Genomic DNA, 21,928 nt, shown 5'->3' with positions numbered 1-21,928 from the left:
GGATCTGCCTCTGGTGGCGTCAGATCATGTACCAGTCTGGCCCTAGGCAGCCTGTTGGAGACTTCCAGGGATCTACTGCTGTTGTCTGTCTTCTTTGATTGTTAATCTATTCAATCTGTGATTAGCTGTCAGGCTTAAGGACTGTGGGTGTGGCAGCTTAATTCCTGTAGGCAGGGCTTTTGCTTCCCCTCAGGCTGACACCACTTGGAGGGGAATGGTCTACCCGCAGTACTGGGGATGAGTCAGCACTGGGACCCAGTCAGCCGCTCCTCCAGTTCTCCCCTCAAAGCCACCGTGCCAAATTCTCCCCAAGTGTCTCCAGTCCTCTCTGCCTTCCCTCTGCTTGAGCCCAGGGTAAGTGGTGGCCAAAATATTTTCGTATGTGATCCACTTAAGAGCTCTTTTTCTCCTGCTGTTTCTCTCCGGCTAGCAAGAAAGCCTGTGGCTTTTCGTTTTTCACAGCTGATACTATTTTACTTTCCACTCTGTCGCTGTAGGCTGGGAAGCCCAGCTGGGGGTTTAGACCCTGCCCTTCTCAGGGGGAATCCCCGGCTGCTGAGCTGTTTCTCAGCCCCTTCAGCTGCCACCCGTGGGAGCCCAGCCAGCCCTTCCACGTCTCCGCACTCCCTACCGGTCACGTTGTGATGTAGCGGCCTTTTCTGTCTCTCCGTGGTTATAAGACTTCTCTCCAGCTGGTGTTCGGTTCGTTATTCCAGATGATTTCTCCAAAATTACATTGTAAATCCAGACTAGTTCTAGGAGGAAGTTAGTGTAGCTTCCACTTACTCCTCCGCCATCTTGTTTCTCCCTTTTTTTCGTTTTTTAAGTCAAGGGTCGTTGATTTGAAGTAGCTCTTTCAAAAAATATATAGGCATCTACAGCTATAAATTTCCATCTAAGCATTCCTTTAACCACATCTGATAATATTTTGTTATTCTTGTTTTTATTTTTTTAATATATTTTATTGATAATGTTATTACAGTTGTCCCAATTTTTCCCCTTTCGCCCCTCCTCTACCTGGTACCCCAATTTGCCCAGCAATCCTCCCCCTTTAGATCATGCACAAGGGTCATGCATATAACTCCTTTGTAGGTAACTAACTGCTTTTCTCTTGCTTCTTTTAAGAGTCTCTCTTTATCTTTGGCATTTTAATATGATGTGTCTTTGTCTGGTCCCCTTTGCATCCACCTTGTTTGGGACTCTCCATGCTTCCTGGACTTGTATGACTATTTCTTTCAGCAAATTAGGGAAGTTTTCTTTCATTACTTTTTCAAGTAAGTATTTAATTTCTTGCTCTTCCTCTTTTCCTCCTGGCACCCCTGTTATTCAGTGTATTTAATTTCTTGCTCTTCCTCTTCTCCTCCTGGCACCCCTGTGATTCAGTGTTGGTATGTTTAAAGTTGTCCCAGAGGTTCCTAATCCTCTCCTCTTTTTTTTTTTCAATTCTTATTTCTTCTTTCTACTCTGGGTGAATGTTTATATTTTCCTTATGTTTCCAAATCACTGATTTGAATCCCAGCTTCCTTCCCATCACTTTTAGTTCCTTGTATATATTTCTTTATTTGACTTTGTATAACCTTCATTTCTTGCTTTATTTTGTGACCATATTCAATCATTTCTATGAGCATCCTGCTCACCAGTGTTTTGAACTCTGCATCTGATAGGATGGCTATCACCATTTTGGGTCGCGGACTCCGAACAGCGTTGTCTGCAGCGTTGTGGATGCAATGAACAAAATCACATGGACTGCATTAATCCGGTGGAGAAAAGGGACAGAACTTCCACTCTCTAAATCAGTGAGAGTGCCATGACCATTGCCTGGACAGGCTTTTATTCCTTTCTGGGCAGATCACATCAAACAAGGTTACAAATATCTTTGCTAAGGTTGCTTTATTTTACTTTTATTTTTATTTTTTAAGCACATTTTATTGATTATGTTGTTAGACTAGTCCCAATTTTTTTCCCTTTGCTCACCTCTGCCCAGTACTCCCCTTCCCTCCATCAATCCCACCCTCTTTAGTTCATGTCCATGGGTCATGCATATAAGTTCTTTGGCTTCACCCTTTCCTATACTATTCTTAACTTCCCCCTGCTTATTTTGTACCAACCAAATATGCTTAGTTCCTACACCATTTCCCCATTTCTCCTCCTTCCCCCTCCTAGCCCATAACCCTCCAAATGATCCCCATATCTATGATTTTGTTCCTATTCTGGTTTACTTAGTTGGATTTGTTTTTATCTTTTAGATTCAGTTGTTGCTAGTTGTGAGTTTGTTGTCATTTTAATGTTCATAGTTTTAATACTCTTTTTCTTAAATAAGTCCCTTTAACATTTCATACAATAATGGCTTGGTAATGATGAACTCCTTTCGCTTTACCGTGTCTGGGAAGCACATTATCTGCCCTTCCATTCTAAATGATAGCTTTGCTGAATGGAGTAATCTTGGTTGTAGGTCCACGCTTTTCATCACTTCAAATACTTCTTGCCAGTCCCTTCTTGCCTGCAAAGTTTCTTTTGAGAAATCGGCTGAGAGTCTTATAGGCACCCCTTTGTAGGTAACTCTTTGCTCTTCTCTTGCTGCTTTTAAGACTCTATCTTGAACCTTTGGCATTTTAATTATGATGTGTCCTGGTGTGCTTCTCTTTGGGTCTAGCTTGTTTGACTCTCTCTGTCCTTCCTGGACTTGTATGTCTATTTCCTTTGCCAAATTTGGGAAGTTTTTCTTCATTATTTTTCACATAAGCTTTCAATTTCTTGCTCTTCCTCTTGTCCTTCTGGCACCCTATGATTCAGATGTTGGCACGTTTAAAGTTGTCCCAGAGTTTCCCAACGCTCTCCTCATTGTTTTCAATTCTTGTTTCCTCATTCTGTACTGGTTAACTGTTTATTTCTTCCTTATGTTCCAAATCATTGATTTGAACCCCAGTTTCCTTCCCTTCACCATTGGTTTTGTGTGGATTTCCCTTCGTTTCATCTAACATAGCCTTCACTTCCTCCCTTATATGTGAGCCGTACTTAAGCATATCTGTCAAGCCTGTGAGCACATTTATCACCAGTGTTTTGAACTCTACGTCTGTTAGGTTGGCTACCTCCTCATTTGTTAGGTTGGCTATCTCCTCGTCACTTAGTTCTCCCGCTGGAACCTTGATCCATTCCCTCTTTTGGGCCATACTGCTCTGTCTCCTCATCTTGACAGGCTCCTGTGTTTGTGTCCCTCTGTGCCTTAGATGGAGCTGTCGCACCTGTTATGTTGTAAGCAGTAGAACCTTAAGTATTTGTCAGTATGGGCGACCCATTTCACCCATTTCACCACATTGTGAGACTATATGTGGGGAAGATATCTGAGAGAGAACAATGTTGCTTGCTCAGCACTTGCCCCTTTTCCAGGCACTTCTCCCACGTCGGTATGGGACTGGCACCTCTCTAGCTGTTCCCCTGGCCGTCCTTTCCAAAGTTGGTGGGTCTGTGGATGTTCTCGGACCACGGGTGCCCTTTAAACAAGCAGACTCTGCTGAGAGACCAGCAGTTTCTTCCTCCGCCCCAAACCCCACTGGTTTTCACAGTCAGAAGCAATGAGGCTTTATTTTCCCTGGTATTGGAACTGCAAGCAGCACGGTCTAGTCTGGTGCTGGGAACACTTCCCAGGTGTCCCTCCCTACTTTTTATAATGTGTGACTGCACTTTCTGCTGCCCGCCACTGCAGCTGCAACCACACTGCATCCTCTCCTCCGTGACTCCGCCCCTCCTACCTGTCTAGATGAGTATTTCTTTTTTATATCTTTGTTTGCTGGACCTCCATGCAGTTTGATTTTCTGGAACTTTTGGTTGTTCCTACTTTTGAGGTAGTTGTATTCCTTCTCAGTTGTGGAGGGAAATGCAGCGTGTCTGTCTACGCCTCCATCTTGGCTGGAAGGCCTAAGGTTGCTTTAGATGGTTGTTGTTTATAGATAATAAAGAAAAGAATGTTGTGCATGCAAGGAAAATGATAAGGATGAGAAATCTGGCCACATCCTGTCCTTAAAACAGTTCAGAATAGACCTTGAGAAGTTACATATTAAGCATCTGCTGTTTTTCAGCTCAGAGTGAGGAAGTTTTTTAGCAAAAGCAAGCTTTTAAGCAGTATAGCTACAATGCAGGCCTGATTCCCATGGGAAATCCAATCTGCAGGCCTGGCTCCTGTGTGTCACCTCCCTCCTGTTGGTTTTCCAAACCAGGACTGAGCTACATTCACCACTGCCATGCGGACCGGTTCTCTGTAATTTTATTTAGTTCTTTTTCTGGAGTTTGGTTCTGCTCTTTCACTTGGGCCATATTTCTTTGTCTCCTCAATTTGGCAGCCTCCCTGTGTTTGTTCCTATGTATTAAGTAGAGCTGCTTTCATTTCCTGTCATAGTAGCATGGCCTATTATAGAATTGTGTACTGCTAAATTGGATGGGATGGAGCCACATGTGTGAACCAAGTTGACGGAGTCCCTGATATGGTGTCACTGTTCTGTGGCCCTGTGTCAGGGAGGGCTCAGAAAGGGGACAATGTTGCTGTCTGGCCTCTGGAGTTCTGTCTGGGAGGAAGTTGTCCCCCAGTACTCACCATGATGCCAGACATTTTAATTTCTCCCCGTATGCCACTGGTTGATGAATTCTAGAGGGAGTGAGTCTTAAGTTCTAAGTCCATTGGAGGCCCTTTAAGTAGACTCCTGAGAATCACACAGTTCCTTCCACCATTTCAACCCCCACTGGTTTTAACAGACAGAAGTTATGGGAACTTATTTTCCTGGAACTGGAATCCTGTGCAGGGTGGCCTTGTGTGGGGCTGTGATCCCTCACTCCCAAGGTATCCTTCCCAATTTTTATCCACCATATGTGGGTATGGGGTTGCCATCCTGCATCTCCATGCCTCCATGCCTCTCTGCCCCTCGTACCCATGGATGAATGTGACTTCTTGAATTCCTTGGTTGACAGACTTCCATACAGCTCAATTTTCTGATGATTCTGGGTGATACTTGTTTTACAGTCTAGTTGTAATTTTTGCTGTGGTTGTGCAAGGAGGTGAGCTGTGTCTACATATGCCTCCATCTTGACTAGAAATCTGTATTTTTGTTTTAATTAACATCAATGTACTTTCTAATTTTCCATGTGATGTCTTCTTTAACTCACTGGTTGTTAAGAATGTATTATTCAAAAGAACATAAGAGAGCTACTTCTGGCCAAGATGGAGGCGTGGACAGACAAGCTGCATCTCCCTCCACAACTAAGAAGGAATACAACTACCTCAAAAATAGGAACAACCAGAAATTCCATAAAATCATACTGCATGGAAGTCCAGCAAACAAAGATATAAAAAAGAAATACTCATCCAGACAGGTAGGAGGGGCGGAGCCGGGGTGGAGAGGACATAGTGTGGTAGCGCAGTGGCAGGCCAGCAGAAAGTGCAGTCACACGTTTTAAAAAGTCAGCTGGGAGCGTTCCCAGCTTCTCACCGGACCTCGCAGCTCACGGTCCCAACACCAGGGAAAATCAAGCCTCGTTGCTTCTGACTGTGCAGACCAGTGGGGGTTGGGGTGGAGGCAGAAACTGCTGGTCTCTCAGCAAAGTCCGCTTGTATAAAGGGCCCCCATGGTCCTAGAACATCCGCAGACCCACCCACTGTGGGAACAACAGCAAGGGCAGCAGCTAGAGAGGCACCAGTCTGGTGCAGAAGTGGGAGAGATGCCTGGAAAAGGGGTGAGTGCTGGGCAAGCGGCATTGTTCCCTCTCGGACCCCTCCCCCACTTACAGCGCCAGAACATGGTGAAACAGGTTGCCCTGTACTGACGAATCCCTAAGGCTCTGCCTCTTACAACGTACCAGGAGCGACAACTCTACCTGGGATGCAGTGTTGCTGGGGCACTGTCCCCTGATCCTAGGGACTCACATACAGCATTCCTAGTTGCCAGCCATGTTGCTTTTTCAAATCTCTGGAAGAAGCGCCGTTTAGTTACTCCTTCCTAGTAGTGTCTCAAAGGCTAAAAAACTCATGTGTGGGTGGAAGTATTGTTTAACTTCCACATATCTGTGAATTCCTTAAATTTTCTTCTATTATAGGTCTCTAATTTCATTTCACTGCATTTGGAGCACATACTTTGTATGACTTAAATCCATTAAAATTTACTGAGACTTGCTTTATAGACTAATGTACAGTCTATTTCACCTCATGGGACACATAAACTAATTACTACATTTTTGCAGCAAACCAATAAATATACCTTTTGCTGACCTGACAGAAAAAATAGGTATAATTTTGATTCATTTACACCAGATGGTTATTGTTGTGTTGGCTATCAGTTTTTTACATGACAATGTAAGGGAAAAGAAGTTAGTGCCCCTGACTAAATGGTCAGGTATTACATATTTTAAAAATTCTCATGGCATACCACTGTGCCATGACACACTAGCTGAAAATCTCTGGTTTATCTTGAAGAATGTTCCATATGCATTTGGGAGGAATAAACATTCTACTATTGTTGGATGAAGGGTTCTATACGTATCTGTTAGGTCTGGTTGATTTCCAATGTTATTCAATTACTTTATTTCCTTATTGATCTTCTATTTACATTATATATCCATTATTTAAAGGGAAGTACAGAAGTCTCCAACTTTTACTGAATTATCAATTTCTCCCTTCAAGTCTGTCAGTTGTTGTTCCATTTTAATTGAGGCTCTATATGTAGGTGCATATGTAGTTAAAGCTGTTATATCTCATTGAAAGACTGACATTTTATCACTATATACTATTCATTGTCTCTAGTAACAATTTTTGTCTGAAATCTGTTTTGTCTGATATTAGTATGACAACTCTCTAGCTTTCTTTTGGTTACTACTTGCATGGTATGTTTTTTCATGCTTTTAATTTTAACCTACTTGTGACTTCAAATCTAAACTATATCTCTTGTAGACAGTAATTAGCTGAATCATATTTTTATATTTTAATCTTCACTTGAGGGTATGTTTATCAATTTGAGGGAGAGAGGAAAGGAGAGAAAGAGAAAGAGAGAAACACTGGTATGAGAGAGAAGCATCAATCTGTTGCCTCCCATACATGCCTGATCGGGATCAAATCTGCAGCCTATGTTTGTGTGCTGACCAGGGATGGAACCTGCAAGGTCTTGGTATATGGGATGATGCTCCAGCCAACTGAATCACCCAGCAAGGGATCATATTTTTAAAATCCACTTTTCCAGTCCGCTTTTTGAGTTTATATTTAATTTATTAACACTTTTAAAATTTTTATTTTTCCATCAGTTTATGTTCAATATCATTTTGTATTAAATTCAGGTTTACGGAATAGTGGTTAGACAATTAGAGGCTTTACAAAGTGTTCCTCCTGATATTTCAAGTACCTACCTGGCACCATACATAGTTATTACAATATTAGACTATATTCCCCAGGCCCTGGCTGGTTTGGCTCAGTGGATTGAGCGTCGGCCTGCGAGCTAAGTGTCGCTGGTTCGATCTTCCAGTCAGGGCACATCAGAGAAGGAAAACTCTGACTCCAAAAAACCTCCACTGCCTTGCGGCATACCTCTTCAGGGGAAAGGCTAAGGGAGTAAACCCCGACAGAAAATCCGGAGCCGGAGTCCCTAAGGCGGTTTGACGTTGTAGTCAACACCGGCAACTCCTGCGGCGCACCTGAAGCCAAGCTGTATTGACTCCGTCTTTCCCTTGGACCCTTCAGCTGCGAAGAGAGGGGGGGGTCTGCTGCATGGGCAACAGCAGACCCTCCATATCACCCTGCCCAGGCTCTGTAGCTTCAGCTTCACTGGAGAGGACACTCCAGCGTCATCGCAAGATGTCGATTCAACACGGGAGGAGACAGATACCGTGTCACTCCCGAGTCGGACTGCACAGCCATTCTCGGCGGTGCAGATAGACTCTTAAGAAGCTACACCATCGTCTCTCGAGACGGACGGCTGCCGACGAGACTATATTCCCTATGCTGTACTTTACATCCCAGGACTATTTTGTAACTACCAAATTGTACTTCTCAACCCCTTCACCTTTTTCATCAGTCCCTCAACCCCCTCTCCTTACCCGTAGCAACCATCAGTCTGTTCTCTATCTATGAGTCTGTTCCTGTTTTGTTTGCTTGTTTATATTGTTCTTTAGATTCCATATGGTATTTGAAAGCATATGGTATTTGTCTTTCTTTGACTGACTTATTTCTCTTAGCATAATACCCTCTAGGTCTATCCATGCAGTCACAAATGGTAAGATTTCATTCTTTATTATGGCCAGGTAGTATTACACTGTATATATGTACCACAGCTTTTTCATCCACTTCTCTATTAATGGGCACTTTGGTTGCTTCCATATCTTGGCTACTGTAAATAATGCTGTAATGAACACAAGGGTGAATATGTTCTTTTGAATTAGTGTTTCAGGTTTCTTAGGATATAAACTCAGAAGCAGAATTGTTGAGTCATTAGGAAATTCCATTTTTAATTTTTTGAGGACCTTCCATATTGTTTTCCATACTGGCTGTACCAATCTGCATTCCTACCAACAGAGCACCAGGGTTCCCTTTCCTCCACATCCACCAACATTTGTTATTTGGACTTTTTCCAGGCAATATGTAGAAGTATCAATATATATTTAAATATATATATAGTGGTTGTCCAAGGGGCTACAATTAACATTTAACTTGTAGCACTCTGGTTTTTATTAATACCAACTTAATTACAATAATATATAGAAATTTTGCTCCTACATAGCTCCATTCTCTCTCTCCAATCCTTTGTGTTCTTATTACCAAATAATATTTTTATACATGTCCATCAACAAAAATTTATAACTATTGCTAGCAATGAATTGTCTCATTTTTTGTTTATCTGGGAATATCTTAATTTCTCCTTCATTTTTAAAGAACAATGTTGCTGGATATAGAATTCTTGGTTCACAGTCATTTTCTCTCAGCATTTTGAATAATCCCACTGCCTTCGGGCTCCATATTTTCTAATTAAAATAAGATGTTGATCTTGGTGCATGATTGTGTGTATGTATGTGAGTGCCTGTGTATACATGTTTTCTATCATTTTTTGGTGTTCTCTATTTGGGCATATATCATCCTCATATTTTCCTTTAATTCTTTACATATGGTTTCCCTTATTTATTTGAACATGTTTAAATGTCCCACAACCAGGGTTCTTCAGGGACAGTTTCTATTGAGCTTTTTTTTTTTGCCCTTGTGTATGGGCCATACTTTTTATTTGCATGTCTTGCAATTTTTATTTGAAAAAAAGACATTTTAAATAACATAATGTAGCAATCAAAAAATTATACTCTCTCATGTTTGCCAGGTTTTGTGGGTTTTTTTTTTTCTTTTCTGCTACTGCTGTTTGTTTGTTTAACGACTTTGATGAATAAAGTCTGTATTCTTTATCATGTGGGTCCAATGAAGTGCCTGCTTGGCTAGCTTAGTGGGCTCCTAATGACTGGATGAAAATTTCCTTAAAGGCTTGGAACCAATAGTTCTACTAGTCTTTGCTGAGGAACCTGTCTATGCTGGGACAGGACTTCAATGCTCAGCCAAGCAGTTTACAACTCTGCTCTAGCCTACACATCCTGCTTGTACTGAGCCTCATGTCAGTCAGAGATGAGGGATTAGGTCTTTCTCAGGTCTTTTCTTCACATGCACATAGCCCTGCACAGTGCATGGCCTTCTAAATTCCCAGAAATGTGTTAGCTCTTTCTGAAGTTGTTTATGGACATCTCATTCCCCAACTTTTCCTTTTAAGTTCCTACCACTTCAGGCAGCCATGATGTTAACTAACTGCCACTGATGAATTTTTATGGGACATTTCTATATCATTCTCTGATGTATTTTTACACCTGTAATCATGTTCACTTCAAAAACTATCCTCAAACTCCAAATCATCTTTTATTGTCTAGTTCAAATATCAACTCCTATGTTAAGTCATCTTCACTCCATCTACCTATGAGCCAAATCAATCACTTCCACATCTTCTCTAAGAGCCCTCTTCACATACACCTATTATAGCTAATATTTAATGTACCTTGTCTTCTTTATTAAACTGTGAATCTTTTGAGGAAAGGTACTCTACTTTATTTATCTTTGTACACCTAAAATCTAACAGAGAAGGCACTGAGGAAATTTTTAAAAATGGATTTTCAGTAAAGAAGTTATCACACAACTGGCAGAAAGAACCAATCTCATTAAACCACTAAGCCCTAAACTTAAGCAGAAGCGGATGATCACAACAGAATTTTATAACACGAATCTAATAGCAGAAGTCTTATAATTAATAGAATAAATAGAAAACCATGTGCTTTCTTTTTCTTTAACTTTGAGAAAATGTCATTTGGAATTAGATTAGTGAGAATGTCCTTCTGAAACTCTGGACTAGTTCTCCACACACCTGGATTCTCTTCCAAGCCACCCCCTGACCTGCTGTAGTATTCTGAAGGACCCAATTAAAATCTGTTTATTTATTTAATACTTTTTATTCATTACACTGTTACAGTTGTCCCAATTTCTTTTCCCTTTGTTCCTCTTTACCCAGTGAACCCCATCCCTCCAGTTGTCCCCCGCCTTAGTCCATGCCCATTGGTTGTGCATATAGTTCTTCTCAACATCTTCCTATCTACTCCACTCCCTCCTGCTATGCTTCTTAATTCCTGCACCATCTCCCTCCCTTTCTCCCCTCCCAGCTGACCTTCCCTCAAAATGTTCCCTACCTATAATTCTTTTCCCACTCTTGTTGCCTACTTAGTTTGCCTTTGTTTTGATTCCCTAGCTTCTGTTGTTGGTTGTTGTGATACGGTTTTCATTTTAATGTTCACAGTTTTGATCCTTCTTCTTCTAAATCAGTCCCTTTAACATCTCATATAATAGTGGTTTGGATCTAATGAACTCCTTCAGTTTTACTTTGTCCTGGAAGCACTTTCTCTGCCCTTCTATTCTGAATGACAGTTTCACTGCATAGAGTAATTGTGGTTGTAGGTTTTTGCTTTTCATTACATATTCCCTCACTTATCGTGGATATTACATTCTAGACTCCCCCATGATAGGTGAAAATCCGCAAAGTAGGAACCTTACATTTATTTTAGTATTTATGTATATTTTAAGGTTTTATAAATCCTTCCCACACACTTATAAACTGTTCCCAGTCCCTTATTAACCTTTTCCACTCCCATATTAACCTTTTCCACACTTTTATAAACACTACTTACGTTCTTAAACATATTACACACTCTTAAACCTACGTAACTTTAACAACATACATATACAGTACCGCAAAATCCCGCAATACAGTGAGGCCGCAATAAGTAAACCACGATATAGAGAGGGACTACTGTACTTTGAATATTTCTTGCCAGTCGCTTCTTGCCTGCAGAGTCTCCTTTGAGAAATCAGCTGATAGTCTTATTGGGACCCCTTTGTACATAATTCTCTTCTTCTCTCTTGCTGCTTTTAAGATTCTCTTTATCCTTAATTTTTGACATTTTGATTATAATATGTTTTGGTGTGGTCCTCCCTGGGTCCTTTTTTTGGAACTTTCTGTCCTTCCTGGACCTGTAATTCCATTTCCTTTCCCAAGTTAGGGAAGTTCTGCTTCATTATTTTTCCACATAATTTTTCAATTTCTAATTCTTCTTCTTCACCTTCTGGCAACCCCATGATTCCGATGTTGGCCTGCTCATAGCTGTCCCATAGTTTTCTGAGCCTCTCCTAATTTTCCTCATTTTCATTTCCTCTTTCTGCACTGGTTGACTGTTCCTTCCCTATGTTCCTATTTGTTGATTTGATCCCTGGTTTTCCTTCCCTCGCCACTTGTTTTGTATATGTTTTCATTCATTTCTGCAGGACTAGCCTTTATTCCTTCCCCGTCTTGTTTAAGATCCACTGTTAGGTCTGTAAGCTTTGTTATAACTATAGCTCTGAATTGAGCCTCAGAAAGATTATCTATCTGCTGGTCCGATATATCATGTATTTGCTGTCTGGTCAGCTGCGTGATTGAGATCTCTATCATGATCCCTGACATCCTGACAGTTTTTTTGTTTACCTTTGCTTCCTGGGTGGGGCTGTCACACCTCTTGCGCTATAGGGGGCAGAGCCCCATGCACTCATCACTACCGGGCAACCCTTTTCACCACACTGTGGTGCTTGGTGTGGGGGCGGGGGTCCAATATGGATTTCTGCCGTTCTCTCTCCCCTGAGAGACTGGGAGCCTCCTTCTCTGTCCCCACACCCTCCAGCCCTTACCGTCCAAGGCAATGGGGGTCTCCCTACCCCGATGTTGGAATTGCAAGCTGACGTGTTTGGTCTGCAGCCAGGGGTGCTCCCCAGGCGCTTCTCACCTCCCCTTAAATATGGGTGTCTGTGCTTACCACAGTCCTGCCACCAGCACAGCTTGACCTCTCTGCCCCGGCTTTGCCCCTCCTACCCATCCAGACGAGCACCACTTGTTTATAACTTCATACGTTGGACTGCCATGTAGCTTTATTTTCTGGAACTTCTGGTTATTTCCGGTTTTGTGGTAGTTGTGTTCCTTCTTAGTTGTGGAGGAAGATGGAGTGTGTCAGTCTAGGCCTCCAGCTTGTCCAGAAGTCCAGAATCTGTTTGTTTGTTTGTTTAATATGAAAGTGATTAATTTCATCTTTAACTTATATATAACCTATCAAATTTAAATTTTTAAGAGATCTCTTTCCTTGATGTATGGAGAAATAATTATAGGAAGGTAAGGCTGAAATCAGGAAGATTAGTTAGAAAGCTACTTCAAAAATCTAGGTGAAAATTGATGGTAACCTAGACCAGAAATAAATGGGATGATTTGAGAAATTCTGAAAGCAGAACATATTTAATTTGATGTTAGACTAAATGTCAAGAATGAGAAAGAGGCAGTGAAAGGTGACCCTAAAGTTCTAGCTTGATAGGTTGGATGTTGGTACTGTTTATTGAAATGGAAAAAAAGTGTTGAGGAGGAGGCTGGTTTGAAGGGGAAAAAAATTCAAGAGTTCTGCTTTGGATATATATAGGGTGAGGCATACGTAGGTTTACAGTTGTCTGGATGGAAAGTAATAAAATAAGCCCTGGCCAGTGTGGTGCAGTTGGTGGGTGTGTCATCCCATACAATAATAGATTGTCGGTTCAATCCCCAGTCAGGGCACAAACTTAGGTTGTGGGTCTGTCCCTGGTCAAAGTATGTATGGAAGGCAACCAAATGACGTTTCTCTCTCACATTGATTTTTTTTCCCCTCTCTCTTACTCTCTAAAATCAATAAATTATTTTTAATTTAAGAAAATACAATAATTAAGAAATAATACAAAAATAAACTCTGTATTTCATGTTCTCACAACTGTAAACCTACTTTGCCACACCCTGTATATAAGACATGTCATGCAGATAATTGAAACCCATAGGAGAGGTCTTACTGGAAATAAAAAAATTTTAAGTTATAAGATCAAGATGGTATAAAATCACCTAAGAAAAGAATTTACAGAGAGTAGAGATAAGGGCTCAGTTATGAGGCATAAGAAATCCTGACATTTAGGGATTAGGTAAAAGGAAAATAACTAAAAAAGGGTACTAAAAAGGAGCAGCCACCAAAAAAAAAAGAACAAAAAAACCAGCAGCCACATTCCTCCAGTGCTGCCATGCATCTGGACCAGGACATGTGTTGGTACCACGCACTGGGCACCTAGGCCAGATTGGGCTTCTTGATTTTCTTTCATGAGAAAAAGAACAAGTCATCAGGTGATGAAGTATAACTAAGGATGTCTCAACAAAGAAAATCCCTGAGCCAAGGTGTGAATTAAGAACAAAAGGATGTCTCAATAAATGAAGTAACTGAGCCCCTGAAAGGGTTTTATGTGGAAACGATTATCACATATAAAGAAGATTTTGTTCCAATTATTGACTAGATCCTCAACTATTGGACATTATGGACTGGTGGCCCTGGACCAGAATCATGATTGACTGCTGAATTCTGAAAACCAGGACTTTGGTTCAGCATATATTGATAGATGCCTTGATTTCCAGTTTATGTTTATAAAAAGTATATACATTTAATTTAATTTTTCTGTAAAACAATATCAGTAATAATACACAATAAATATTTCCTTAAGGAAAAGTAAAATAAAAATGAAAAATGAAAAATAGCAGCCACAGCAGTAGGGGAAAGAAAGAAGGAATAGTTAGCTGTTCTAAATGCTGCTGATGGAGCATGTTCAATGAAGATAGAGTAATTCCCACTGAATTTGTTGAAAAGGGCCATTTCAGTGTAGTTGAGGAAATAATGCAGAAGCCACTATTCTGAGTTGAAGAGTAAATGGAAGGTAAGAAAGAAAAGACATTACGTGTAGATAATTATTTCTTGAAATGTTTTCATCCCTTATCTTTACTGACACTCTCCTGGTTCTCCAACCTATCTGGCTGCTTTTTTTTCCAGTCATCCTTGTTAAGTTATCCTCTACTCACCTTTAAACGTTGAAATTCTTCAGAAATTAGGTTATTTAACTCTGTTCTTTCTCTCTTCCACATACGAACTTCAGTCACCACATATAGCGTATCTTTTGCTCAGATTTTTCCTCTGAGTTCTAGGCTTGTATATTCCATTGCCAATTCAACATCTCAAACATCATTAAAACTCATCATTCTCTTTCCACAACTGTTTTTCTCCCAGTGTTCCAGATTCTTTATAAATTATATCATCTTCTCAGTTGTTCAAGATAGACACCTTGGAGTCACGCTTCATTCCCCCCCCCCCCCATTTTGTACCACAACCAATCCAATAGCAAGTCCTGTCTATTCTACTTACAAATATGTCTCATTAGTAGACTATCTATGGGCAAAGCATCCAAAGACTCCCTATCTATATTATCTTTTTCATTAAGGTTCACAAATACCCAGTAGGGTAGATATTATCCACATCTGGAAACTAAAACTCAGACAGGTTAAGCAATACAAAAAGTAAATGACAGAGAGGGAGGGATTTAACACTAAATATTCCTGACTCCACACTGACTCTGATCCCCTCTTACTTAACCTGTCTGAGGCCAAGGCTCACAGGACTACAATAAATGGATGTAATATTTTCTATTTAGGCTGTTATGAAGTTTTAAAAATAAATGATAAGGTACATGTCCCAAGTACAAGGTATAAATATATCCCTAGTACAAGGTATGAAGTCAATAAATGTTAAGTCCCTTACACTCTTACTCCTCCCTCTACACTGTTTCTGGGGCCAGTCCAGCGAAAGTAGGATCACAGAAATGAACAAAGATTGCTTCATGCCTTCAAGAAGCAAATAATTTGAGGAGACAAAATGAACAAACACAAAACAATAATATAATAATATAAGATAGTAGAGAACTAAGTAACAAATTGCATAGTATAGGCTTCTTTAATAGAATCTCAGAGAAAGAAAAAAGGGCAGTTGGGGAAGTGGGGATGGGACTGGGCTTTTGAAAATATTTAATAAGGGTATCTACAAAGAAGGACAGGACACTCAGAAAAAGATACTGATGTAGAAAGGAGAATAAGATGCTCAAGGCCAGTGATTAGAATAATCTGATTTCAGCAAAAGGTGCTTATTTTTTTTTCTTTACATCAAAGTATTTTTACTACTAAGCTTCCTTGTTATAGTTTAAGTTCCCAATAGAAGAAAGGAAAATTTGAGCCCATTATTAAGACCAAATGTCCTGGCAGGCAAAGCCATCAATTAAAGTGTCTATCCACCTTCCCAAAGGAGAGAAACAAGCCTCAGACTCTGACCCACGGGAGATAAAAATAACGCAGATGCTGGGGTGTGCTTTGAGAATAATATCACACTGTTAAATTGGTCTAATGACGTCAAACACCCTTTCCTAACTTGCGTCTCTCTGTTGCAGCTACTAAAACGGAAAAACGTCACCATTCCTATGTACAAAATTTTATTTGATAAAATGCCATGGAGACCATCAATACTAATATACCCACTAACTTTGGGTCTTGAATGAGGTTTTTATTCTTCAGAATCTGTTCAATGAACCAATTTGGCTTCTAGGACAAAGAAATGTGATACATAATTTGCTCCATCTTTCAGCAGAGCTTCTGGACAATGGCATCATAGAATATTAGACATGGAAAGAAAATTAAGGATCATTTTAATGTATTTAACTAATGAGAAGCCCAAAGTGGGAAATTGATAAATTCAAGGTCAAAAGGATTGGGCAGGAGAGGAAGAGATATGAGGAAGACCAACAGACACTGCAGGAGTCACATAGGGCCTCTGGTGAGAATAATAATGAAAAGAGAGGGGAAAGAAAAAATATCATTGAGCTACTCTCAGAGCTCTAATGGGGGCTTCAATACTGATCAAGAAACCTAAAAGATTATTCCAAATTCATCTCAAATTTTGGTCCAACAGTCCCTACTCCCATTTCCTAAATGTTCCATGTTGTCAATCAATAAACATTTCTTGCACACTAACTGTAAAACATTTTGAAACATTGCAGGGTGTAGAACACAGTAATAAATGAAATATAGTCCCTTCCCCCAAAAAGCCTACAGACTGGCTGAGGACATAAATAATACATGAGGGTGCAGTGCAAGCATAACTGGAGGGCAGAGGAGGTGGAGTAACCAGTCTTGTCCTCACCATGAGGCTGCAGCAAGCACCAGTGTTCAGGAAGATATTCATTCAGCAAGACTACAGCACATGCTGCAAGTTCCAGACCAGGTTGCTGTGGAGCTGGAGAATCAGCTTGAAAGACGTTTGAAGAAAGAGTTCAAACTCAAAGTAACATTTATGCAGAAGCACAGATGCTCAGAGCTCAATCATATCTTGAAGGCTGTTTAGCTTAACAGCATATACCATCTTCTTATGCATGAAAACTCATTATGAGGAAGTTCTGAAGAATATCACCGAATACATTCAAGAGCAAAATGATAAGCTATATGCTCCCCAAAGCCTCCTCCTGACAGATACTTTTGAAAGAGAACTTGAGTTATTGAAATTACCATTTATAAGGACAGAGGCATGAGGAGTAGAAGATAAACAATGGAATTACAGATCCTAGCTCCCGCTCTATCTACTCACTGGCCAATCACAGAGTGTCCCCTACCTCATCTCCAGAGTGTCATTCCTTTGAATCTGTTTCCAGTGCCACAGTACCATTTACTCCAAGTACTAACTTTCTAAATCTTCTGAAATGACCTCTAGTTCTTCAGCATCTACTTTGTGTCTCCAAATTGTATAGGACTTTGTAATCTTTTGATTAGTTTCTAGGAGGACATAATGAAGCATGCCATATTTTTATTCAAAGCCGTTAATAAAATATGCAGTTGGTCAGCCTAACACAAAGTTTATTTCTTATCTGCCACCAATACCAATGATCCTATTCATTTCTTGGACCAGCTCCCAGGTAGCTATAGACTTAAAAGTCATATCTTAGCCAGTGTCCATTCTTATTCCCCCAAATTAATGCTTTTCTCCAGGATTTCAATGAAAGGTAGGCTGTATCTGTGGTTTTGCTAATGGACCTCCTAGGTTTCAAAGAACTACCAGTTTTTCCATGACTCAAATCTTAAAGGTCTATTTCTGCTGTTAAGTCTCTCAAATTGAAGGTCATTGGAAAAAAATAATATATAATGCTATTTTTTTATTATAGTAATTATTCCTAATAAAGCAGTATTTAATGCAATTTCCAGCTATTTTTCTTTCGAGAATTTTGTTATTGCATTACCTTGAATGTTGAGATGTAATATATGTTGCTTGTTCCTTACAAAATAAAGTAAGCACAATGAAGTCGATGCTAAACCATCAAACATATAAATACCCTCTGTGTCCCTGAAAATGTAATAATCAAGTGTAATAAATGTTTTAATTATACTTTTGTTATAAATATAGCTTATGAGGAATTTTTGATATTAATAATACTGTATATGGCTAATATTTAACCATCCCTACTGGCAAACCTTATGATTCATACACTTTCCTGATATAGAGTATTCAATGCACAGTCTTATGATGGGTTCAAGAACAGTAAGTTAAGTGATTTCCAACTAAAGCTCTGATGTATGAGTCAATATTTCTCATTCTTCTTTTGGCTATATGTTCTTAGTGTCAGGGTTTCTTTTGCCCTTCATTCATCTTCGCAGTTTGAGAGCACCATATTTGGGATAGAGTTAAGAAAAATATTAGTGAAAAATGAAACTGTTAAAAGTTTTACTTTCAGAGGTATTGTAGGTGCTAATATTGAATTTAATCTTTCAGATTTAATTTCTTTTATGATTCTTTTACTCAACAAATTTCATAGATCTGTGTAATATATTTTAATTGTACAAAACTCCTTTGTTACTTTATAGCTTATAATAAATAATGTGTCTGTATGCCTTTTAAACTCACCGGACAACAGAGTTGGGACAGACTGTGGGGAGGGGAGGTAGTGAAGAGCAATGAAGGAAAAATTAGGACAACTGTAATAGAACAACAATAAAAAATAAATAAAAGAGGAAGACTTCCGGCCAAGATGGAGGCATAGGCAGTCACGCTGCATCTCCCTCCACAAATAAGAAGGAATAAAACTACCTCAAAACTAGAAACAAACAGAAGTTCCAGAAAATCAAACTGCATGGAAGTCCAACAGAAATAAAAAGAAGAAATACTCATCTAGACAGGTAGGAGGGGCAGAGCCGGGGAAGAAAGGACATGGTGTGGTGGTGGCAGCAGCAGCGGCAGTGGCAGGCCAGTGGAAAGCACAGTTACACACTTTCAAAAGTCAGAAGGGACACCTAGGAAGCATTCCCAGCTCCTCACAGCCCCAACACCAGGGAAAATCAAACCTCATTGCTTTTGACTGTGTAAACCAGTGGGGGTTCGGGCGAAGGAAGAAACTGCCAGTCTCTCAGCAAAGTCTGCTTGTTTAAAGGGCCCCACAGTCCTAGAACGTCTGCAGACCCAACCACTCTGGGAATGATCGCCAGAGCAACAGCTATAGAGGCACCAGTCCCATACGGAAGTGGGAGAAGTGCCTGGAAAAGGGGTGAGTGCTGGGCAAGTGGTGTTGTTCCCTCTTAGACCCCTTCCCCACTCAGACCCCTTCCCCACAAACAGTGCCACAACATGGTGAAACAGATCACCCGTACTGACGAATTCTTAAAGCTCAGCCCCCTGTAACGTAAGAGGAGCGATAGCTCTGCCTGGGACACAGAGGCAAAGAAACACAGGAGACTGTCAAAATGGGGAGACAGAGAAGTATAGCCCAAAGGAGGGAGTAGATCAGGGTTCTAGTGGGAAAACTGAGTGACAAGGAGATAGCCAGTCTAACAGATGAGAAGCCAGTCAACCTAACAGATGCAGAATTGCAGACACTGGTGATAAAGATGCTCACAGGCTTGACAGATATACTTGAGTATGGCAAACGCATAAGAGAAGAAGTGAAGAAGAAGAAGAAGAAGAAGAAGGGAAACGAAGGAAAATTCAAACAAAACCAACAGTGAAGGGAAGAAAACCAGGGTTCAAATCAATGATTTGTAACATAAGGAAGATAAAAACAGTCAACCAGTGAAGAGCGAGGAGACAGAAATTGGAAAAAATAAGGAGAGGCTTAGGCACCTCTGGGACAACTCAAAACGTGCCAACATCCGAATCATAGGGATGCCAGAAGAAGAGCAAGAGCGAGAAATCGGGAACCTACATGAAGAAATAACAGAGAAAAACTTCCCAAATTTTGTGAAGGGAATGGACATACAAGTCCAGGAAGCACAGAGAGTCCTGGGAAAGCTAGACCCAGAGGGGACGACACCAAGATACATCACGATTAAAATGCCAAAGGTGAAAGATAAAGAGAGAATCCTAAAAGCAGCAAGAGAGAAACGAAGAGTTGCCTACAAGGGGGTGCCTATAAGACTATCAGCTGATTTCTCAAAAGAAACTTTGCAGGCAAGAAGGGACCGGCAAGCAGTATTCAATGTGATGGGAGGCAAGGACCTACAACCAAGATTGCTCTGTCCAGCAAAGCTATCATTTGGAATGGCGGGGCAGATGAAGTGCTTCCCAGACTAGGTAAAGCTATAAGAATTCATCATCACCTAGCCATTATTATATGAAATGTCAAAGGGACTTCTTTAAGAGAAAGAAGATCAAAACTATGAACACTGAAATGACAAAAAGTCAAAACTATCAACAACTGAATCTAAAAAATAAAAACAAAATCCAACTAAGCACACCAGAATGGGAACAGAATCAGGTATGGGGATCATTTGGAGAGTTGTCAGCTGGGAGGGGGGAGAAGGGAGAGGTGGGAAAATGGTGCAGGGATTAAGAAGCATAATTGGCTGGTACAAAATAGACAGGGGGAAGTTAAGAATAATATAGGAAAGGGTGAAGCCAAAGAACTTATATGCACGACCCATGGACATGAACTAAGGTGGGTGGGATTGCTGGAGGGAAGGGGAGTACTGGGCAGAGGAGAGCAAAGGGGGAAAAAATTGGAACTACTGTAACAACATAATCAATAAAATATACATTTTTTAAAAAAGAAAGGAATTGGAAGTGATACCTTCCACACAGGGTTATTGTAAGAAATATAAAGTAAATACGAATAAACACTTAGAAAAAAACCGAGGATATAATAGATGGGCAATAAGAGGTTGGATATTTTTCTTTTTGCTGTTGTTAATTTTGTTTTAAAGTAGGTGTTGGAAGGGAAGTTCTAGGTCAAGAAAGTGATGACAAAATGAGAATGAAGTGACTAAGTCTTGGACATGGATAAAGTAACAGGAGAGATGGAAACAAATTTTCCACTCATGAAATGGTGGAAATTCAATGAGAAAGAGAAGGAATGATCTAGACCGGTGGTTCTCAAACACAGCTCTAATTGGTTGTATGAGTATCACCTGAAAAGCTTATTAAAACAAAAATCTAGGATCCCAAACCCAAGGGTATAATTAAAGAGATCTGAAGGGGAAACTTGGAGTCTTTCTTTCTTTTTTTTTAATTGCTGCATGGATTTCTCATGCACAAGAAGATCTAATAATTTCTAGACTTGATAATACTTTAAAATCCCTTCTAAACCTAAGAACTTCTGATTCCAACCAGTAAATTCTGAGGTATGAAGTACCATCCTTAAAATTGAGGCATTCAGAGATTCAGAAAATGAGGTCTAGCCAGCCATTCTACGTGACTTTTTGGGAAACTTTATATGACTATGTCACTGTTTGGATTAAAAAAAAAAAAAAATCTTCAAGTGAAGCTCTACCGGGATCCTTACAACTCAGACCCAGCCAACGTTTCTGAAGTCATCTTTTCCCAGCTCCATGCTATACACCAAGTCTGTTACCATAATATCTACCATTTAAAATAAGCACTTTCATCTTCTGCATTTTTATGTATGGAATAATCAATCTCCTATTTACCCTCACTAGAGCCCCTTGTTTATCTGGAGAAATTTTACTCAACCTTTAAAACCTCTCAGTTTTTTTCTAGTGATTGATTTCTAGTTTCATACCATTATCATCAGAAAAGATGCTGATATGATTTCAATCTTATTAAATTTATTGAGACTTATTTTGTGTCCTAACATGTGATCTATTCTAGGAAAATGTTCCATGTGCACTTGAAAAGAATGTATATCCTGCTGCTTTGGGGTGAAATACTCTGAAGATATCTATTAAATCCATCTGCTATAGTGTGTCATTTAAGGATGTCATTTCCTTGCTGATTTTCAGTCTGGAAGATCTATCAATTGACGTCAATGGGGTGTTAAGATCTCCTACTATCACTGTATTACTGTAAATCTCTCCCTTTATGTCCATCAAGATTTGCTTTACAGTCCTGGCTTGTTTGGCTCAGTGAATTAAGCACCAGCCTGTGAATCTAAAGGTTGCTAGTTTGATTCCCAGTCGGGGCACATGCCTGGGTTGTGGGTCATGTCCCCAGTTGGGGGTGT

At 40.1% G+C, this 21,928-nt stretch overlaps 1 protein-coding gene and 1 pseudogene across 1 annotated transcript in view; one reads left to right on the top strand and one right to left on the bottom strand.

Annotated features, from left to right (window-relative positions):
• The window catches only part of SYN2 (synapsin II), a 211,101-nt gene that overhangs the window by 107,005 nt on the left and 82,168 nt on the right, over positions 1 to 21,928 (bottom strand). The gene's annotated exons all lie outside the window — the stretch shown is intronic.
• LOC150004956 (golgin subfamily A member 7 pseudogene) lies at positions 16,637 to 17,034 on the top strand (annotated as a pseudogene).

This window comes from Furipterus horrens, unplaced genomic scaffold, assembly GCF_987537825.1.
Source record: "Furipterus horrens unplaced genomic scaffold, mFurHor1.1.pri manual_scaffold_7, whole genome shotgun sequence".
In the NCBI taxonomy this organism is placed as follows: Eukaryota; Metazoa; Chordata; class Mammalia; order Chiroptera; family Furipteridae; genus Furipterus; species Furipterus horrens.
Note: the sequence above shows the minus strand (reverse complement) of the source record. Positions and strands in the feature narration are given on the sequence as shown.